The following is a 7,500-nucleotide window of genomic DNA, read 5'->3' as shown; positions in this document are numbered from 1 at the left end:
GAAATGGGGAAAATAGGGGTAAAAACGGGAAAAATCCCAAAAAAAATCAAAAAAAATCCCAAAAAATCCCAAAAAATAGGAAAAGACATATAAATATATATAGAAAACATTGGTGTTGGAAATTTTTATTTTGGGACCTCGGGGGGTGCCCGGGTTGCTATTTTGGGAAAGTTTTCGGGAAAGAAAACCACCAACCGATCTCACAATTGTAAGTGAGCACTCAACAATCTTTTGGGGCATTGGAGGGCTACATTTAAGTCTTGAATGGTTTAACCCATCTTTTGAGACTTTTTCATGGTCGGATTCATTGGTATCGTGTGCTTATAGTCGGAGCATTGTGGCGTGTGGTCCGATCGTTGTGCCTATGGATTCCATGCCTTTGCATGCCTTGCTTGGGCCGTGCCTTGCCCTTGCATGTCGTGTTGGGCCATGCCATCCCGTGCCTTGCCTTGTGCCATGCCATGCCCTTTTCATGCCTTGGCCCATGTGCCTTGCATGCGTGCCATGGTGCCTTGCAGCACCCATGAGCAGCGCCCATGGTGCCTGCCAGCCCATGGTGCCAGCGCCCATGAGCAGCGCCCATGGTGCCAGCGCAGCGCCCATGAGCACCGCAGCGCCCATGAGCAGCGCCAGCGCCCATGGTGCTTGCCAGCGCCTAGCAGCGCCTGCGCCCATGGTGCCAGCGCAGCGCCCACCCTGCGAGCAGCGCCCATGGTGCTTGCCGGCGAGCTGCGAGCAGCGCCCATGAGCAGCGCCCATGGTGCTTGCCTGCGAGCTGCGAGCAGCGCCCATGAGCAGAGCCCATGGTGCCTGCGAGCTGCGAGCAGCGCCCATTGTGCGAGCTGCGAGCTGCGAGCTGCGAGCAGCGCCCATGAGCAGCGCCCATTGTGCGAGCAGCGCCCATGAGCAGCGCCCATGGTGCCTGCGAGCTGCGAGCAGCGCCCATGCCTTACGATTTTTTTTTTGCCACGGTTTGTCCAACGCCTAAGTATTGTATGGCCCTCTGGTAACCCTACAATAATAACATACATGTGTCACGCACGCATACATAGTGAATGCGAATCCCTTGGTACTTAGCCAAAATCACTAGACGAGCCGTCTAACCTCGGTTTGCGATACATAGGTGATTTAAGGGGGGTTAGGTTGGTTGAGGGGGGGGAGGGACGAATCGAAGCGACATAGGGCTGAATCTCAGTGGATCGTGGCAGCAAGGCCACTCTGCCACTTACAATACCCCGTCGCGTATTTAAGTCGTCTGCAAAGGATTCAACCCGCCACTCGGGAGGAATTGTACTTCAAGGCAGCCCACACGGCGCATCCGCCGCGCGGACTTAGCCTACGACACGTGCCCTTTGAAGGAAATAATGCCCTTGGTCCAAGTATGCATTCTATGTTAAGTCTAATAAATGCGGTTCAGTATTAATTAACAAGTTAATAATTCAGTGAGATCAAGTGAGCTGAATGCCTAGCTAGAGGCCGCTTCAGTTCAAGTGGAATTAATGATATTAATCCACAGCTTACTCTTGACTGAACCCGTAGGGTCACACAAATAGTACGTAAACGGATCAAGTATTTAATGGCATTAAATACTCCATCTATGAATATTCGGAACCGACGGATCTTGGTTTCAGTGGGAGCTAAGATCGTCACAGGCAAGAAATGAATACTCCGGAAACGATGATATTGCCGGAAACGGAAATATGGATCGTATCGGAAATATGAATATTATCCAAGTCGTAGATGTTGCCGGAAACGGAAACATGGTACGTATCGGAAAATATTATTGGAAATGGAAATATTACCAGAATCGGAAATATTACCGGAAACGGAAATATTGTCAGAATCGGAAATATTGCCGGAATCGGAAAATAATTCCGGAAACGGAAATATTAAATATTTGTTCGAAACGGAAATTAATTCCGGAATCGGAAATATTAAATATTGTTCGTATCGGAAATAGATTCCGGAAATGGAAATTTAATCGGAAGCGTATCGTACGAATTAGCATCGGACGAGGCTTGCCGGACGAAGGCCCAGCACGAAGCCGGGGCCATCGCCCAGCAAGCATGCGCGCCACAAGCCCAGCCAAGGCAGCGCCCAGGCCTACCGCAAGGCAGGCCCAGCGCGCGCCAAGGGCCACGGATGCGTGGGCCGTGCTGCGCGGGCTGCTGCTCGCACGCGCATGGGCAGCCCTTGTGGCTGCCGTGTGTGTGTGAGTTTGTGCTCATGCGTGATTCCTGAATCTACAAGAGTCAGTGTATGATTAAATTTCTATTCCTAATTGGATAAATTAATTAAATAGAATTCATGTAGGATTCTAATTTCAATTAATTCGTATCCTACTAGGATTACGATTCCTTTTCCATAACTCTATAAATAAAGGCCTAGGGGTCATAATTTATACACAAGTTTCAAAGTATTCAAAAGTGAGTTTTTTGAGAGAAAATTAAAACACATCTTGCTCAAAAGTGCCGAAATTTTCTAGTACCTTAAGGGCGATTCTAGTTGGTCAATCTTAAGGCGGATCCGGACGTGCTGTGGACTATCTACGGAGGGACGACACTTGGAGTCCTAAAAGACTTGTTCTTGTTCGGTTCGGGCGCAGCTAGGGAGGGCACGCAACAAAGAGTATGCATCTAAATTATGCTATATGATTATGTGTAAATAATATGTTGTCCTGGGTTAATGGTTGTTTCCGCATGATCTATGTAGTGTCATATGTATCATAACCTAACAGTGGTATCACGAGCCCCTTATTATTTTCATAATCTAAATTGCATGAACATGGTTAAATATTACAAATTTGCAAGAATTAAAAGGGGTGATTAATTTTCGTAATTGTTAATTAATTGCAAATTGCGTTTATTTAATTATATGTACGCAGTTTTTCGGCAGTTTCTTCATTACTCATCCGAATTGAGTGATTTTTGTGTCAATTCCGCATGTAAAAGGCATTCTAAAATTTTGACAAAAATAGTATTTTTCTGCCGAACCCAGAATTCTCAAATTCGAAGCCTAACTATGACTTTTCGAAGGTTTTAGTTTTTCGAATGCAAAATTTCGTAAATTTAAGATGTTAAATTAAATATTTGCGATTCTTGTTGATAAATCTTGAATTTTTGATTGACCTACTGCATATGTTTAACAAGTTTGAATGCCTAGTCTTGTTAATTATGCAATCTAATTTGTAATTATGATTAATTTGTTGAAAATTAGAATAATTTAGAATTAATTTGATTTTCATAATTAATTGTAATTTAATTAGAAACCTATGATTAAAAACCACCATAAAAATTGTAAATTTACGATAAATTTTAAATTTTTATGACCTAGACTTGAATCCATATCAATCGGAAATCAATTGGATAATAAATTTTCGATTTTTCGCCCTAAAATTATGAAATTAATAATATTTATTAATTTGTCATTAATTTTAAATATAAATTTTAAATTTTTATGCGATTCGTTCAAATAACTTGCACGCACGAAGCAATGGACGCTTCGTGTTACCCTTAAGGGGTGTTGTATAATGCGGGCATGCGACGACGAGCAAGGGAGCTCGTCGCCCGTGCGGCACGAATGCAATGAGCAAGGGCGTAGTGCACGAGCACAAGGCAGCAGCCCTGCCTTGTGTCGTGTGCCACGAGCAATGAACGAATGGGCATGGGCGAAGGGCGAGCCAAGGCAGTCGCGTGTGGGCAGCAAGCGAGCTGCGCCACAACGCGCGCTGCCTCGCACAAGTGCGCGCAGCCTCGCGCGCAGCGAGCGCAAGCTCGCGTGCCACGAGCGCTGCGCCCAGCACTGCTCGCGCGCGCAGCGCGCGATGTCGCTCGCCCAGCGAGCGATGTCGCGCCCCAGCGAGCGATGGCTCGCGCGCGCAGCGCGCGATGTCGCTCGCCCAGCGAGCGATGTCGCGCCCCAGCGAGCGATGGCTCGCGCGCTCAGCGAGCGAGCCAGCGCGCCCAGCGAGCGATCTCGCGCGCCGCGCACTGCGAGCGATAGCTCGCGTGCGATGGGGCGCTGTGCGGAGGCTTGCGATAGGACAGCAGCAGCTATGCGACGAGCGCATGGGCTGCGCGCACATGGCCAGCAATGGCTGTGTGCGTGCGGCCCATGGGCGTGCAACGCGTAGGGTGTTTGCGTTACGATTAGATCGTTTTGAATGTTTAATTTGAAAATTTCAGTTCACGTAATTTTAATTAATTTTAAAATTAATAATTTGAATTAATTTCTTGGATTTTAATTTTGAATATTATAATTATAATAAATGGAATTTATTCTAATTATTTTACTAAAATTAAAATCATGAATTAATTTAAATGCGACTGAAATTAAATTAAATTTTTGGATTCAATTATAAATTTATATGAGCTTTAAATTTTAATTAAATTTGTATGTTTCCGGTTAGACTAGAAATACAATTTTATGTTTAAAATTAGTAAAGCATATGAATTTATTGGTTTGAGTGGGAGCGCTTTTTAGTCATAAACTCTTGATTAGGTCTACAAATCCTTAAGGTTAAAACAACTCGATTAGAATTAATAAGGACTGAATAATTGGTAGATTATTGGTGCCCTTGATTAATTGCTGCAAATGTTTACGTGATGCATAATGTGTTTTACTAACCAGCTATGTGGGCCATTCATGATAATGAATGGGTGAATGGTATATATTGTATATGTACTGTTTTGCAGGTTATGAAGTGACTAGTATGGCCCAAATAGGATAGAAAATATGGTCTGCGTACCATTAATTTGAATGTAATTGGTCTAAAGCACCAAAGTTATTTTTCAATTCAAATATGGTCTGCGTACCATCAAATAGTTGTAATTAGTTATAGCTTATCCTATTTGAAGAAAATGGTGCCTCCCACGGAGATTTTCAAGACGGACTTTGAAGTCAAAGCTTCAAGATGAAGTCGGGCCATACTAGATCACAAATATCTTATGCATGTTTTAAGTTATTTATTGTTTTAAATATGTCTTAAAATGCATGAGATCAAAAGCTTGATTATGTTGCATGATTAAGGATTTTAGTTCACTTAAAATCTAACCAACATAGTAAGAGCCTTAAGTTCCAAACTTAAAAATTGAGTTAAAAGGTGCCATGCCAAAATATACACTTGCTTGGATATCCTTTACATCAATCTAGTAATAGTTTTCGCTCAGCGAGGTGTTACTTATTGGTCCTAAAGGGGCAAGGTACACAAATAATTGTGAGTACATGTTAGTTTTGGTGAAACTCAACGATATAAGTAAGGAGTCCTTTTATGTCGTGGCAAATTCGATAGGTTTACCTAATAAGTTCTTAGACGTACCTATCAACCAAGAATAGTTTCTAGACTATTAGCAAAAGGCTTTTGCTTACCTAAGATGTTCTAGGATTAAGTCGACAAACTGTGCTTAGTTCTTCAATGATTTTAGGATCTTGGAATCATTTTATTCACACCTGCCGGAACACATAACTTGAATAAAATGCTTAATAAACATTGAATTATGCATGTATGCTAGAATTTAAGTTTATTAAGAGAAACTGTGAATGGTTATTTATTTGTTTATTCTTTTCAATTGTAGTTTTTAATATGGCAAACAACAATTCATTCAACATTCGATCAATTCTCGAAAAGGAGAAGTTGAACGGGAAAAACTTCCTTGACTGGCAAAGGAACTTGCAAATAGTTCTTATGCAGGAAGAAAAGGAGTATGTCCTAGATGAGGCGATGCCCGAAGCTCCTGGCGACGGGGTCACTCAGGCTGCCCTCAATCGTTGGATTGATGCCAACAAGGATGTGAAATGTCTAATGCTCGCCACCATGAGTGCGGATCTGCAGAAAACGTTCATCAACTCAGATGCTTTCACAATCATCAGTGAGTTGAAGAACATGTTCCAAGATCTGGCTCGAGTCGAAAGATTCGAGACTCATAGGCAAATTCTTGAGACCAAGCTTAAGAAAGGCGAGCCCGTAAGTCCACATGTTCTCAAAATGATTGGACTCATTGAGAATATGAGTCGGCTGGATCAGCAATTTTCTCAGGAAATGGCTATAGACACCATCCTCCATTCTCTTCATAGCGGGTATGATCAGTTCAAACTGAACTACAGTATGAATAGTCTGGACAAAACGCTCACTGAGCTTCACGGTATGCTGAAGACCGCTGAAAAGACGCTCAAAAGTGATAAGCAGGATGTGCTTATGGTGCGTGGGGGCAAGTTCAAGAAATCTGGAAAGAAGAGGAATGCTAAGAAAGGTGGCAACAAGGCCAGCCCAACTAAGCAAACTGGCGCCAAATCTGCAAAGAGGAAGGTCAGTCAACCCACTTCTGAATCCGAATGCTTCTACTGCAAGAAGAAGGGGCATTGGAAGAGAGATTGCTTGAAGCTAAAGGAAGATCAGAAGAACGGAACAGTCGTTCCATCTTCAGGTATTTTCGTTATAGACTGTATACTTGCTAATTCAACTTCTTGGGTATTAGATACAGGTTGTGGCTCACACTTATGTTCCAATCCACAGGGACTAAGAAGAAGTAGAAAGTTAAGCAAGGGTGAAGTCGACCTACGAGTGGGAAATGGAGCACGGATTGCTGCATTAGCTGTAGGAACTTACTATTTGTCGTTGCCCTCCGGGCTAGTTTTGGAACTGGAAGAATGTTTCCATGTTCCAAGTCTTACTAAAAACATCATTTCAGTTTCTTGCTTAGATGCTAAGGGATTTTCCTTTATAATAAAAGACAATAGTTGTTCGTTTTATTTTAAAGAGATGTTTTATGGATCTGCTAGATTAGTCAATGGACTTTATTTATTAGATCACGACAAACAAGTATATAACATAAATACCAAAAAGGCCAAAAAGGATGATTCAGATCTCACCTATCTGTGGCATTGTCGATTAGGCCATATAAACTTGAAACGCTTAGAAAGACTTCAAAGGGAAGGAATTCTAGAACCATTTGACTTAGAGGATTATGGTAAATGCGAATCATGTTTACTTGGCAAAATGACAAAGCAACCTTTCTCTAAAGTTGGAGAAAGAGCAAATGAACTATTGGGTTTAATCCATACAGATGTATGTGGACCAATGAGTACAAATGCTAGAGGTGGTTTCAGCTACTTTATCACTTTCACTGATGACTTCAGTAGGTATGGTTATGTCTACCTAATGAAGCATAAGTCTGAATCCTTTGACAAATTCAAGGAATTTCAGAGTGAAGTAGAGAATCAATTAGGCAAGAAGATTAAGGCACTGCGGTCTGATAGAGGCGGTGAATATCTGAGCTATGAATTTGATGACCATCTGAAAGAATGTGGAATTCTATCAGAATTGACTCCTCCTGGAACACCACAATGGAACGGTGTGTCAGAACGGAGGAACAGAACCTTGCTAGACATGGTCAGGTCAATGATGGGTCAGGCCGAACTTCCATTAGAATTTTGGGGACATGCACTAAATACAGCTGCACTCACTATAAATAGAGCTCCGTCTAAAGCTGTCGAAAAGACTCC

The sequence above is a fragment of the Spinacia oleracea genome, unplaced genomic scaffold (assembly GCF_020520425.1).
Source record: "Spinacia oleracea cultivar Varoflay unplaced genomic scaffold, BTI_SOV_V1 SOVchr0_045, whole genome shotgun sequence".
Classification (NCBI taxonomy): domain Eukaryota; kingdom Viridiplantae; phylum Streptophyta; class Magnoliopsida; order Caryophyllales; family Amaranthaceae; genus Spinacia; species Spinacia oleracea.
This window is presented reverse-complemented; position numbering follows the sequence as displayed.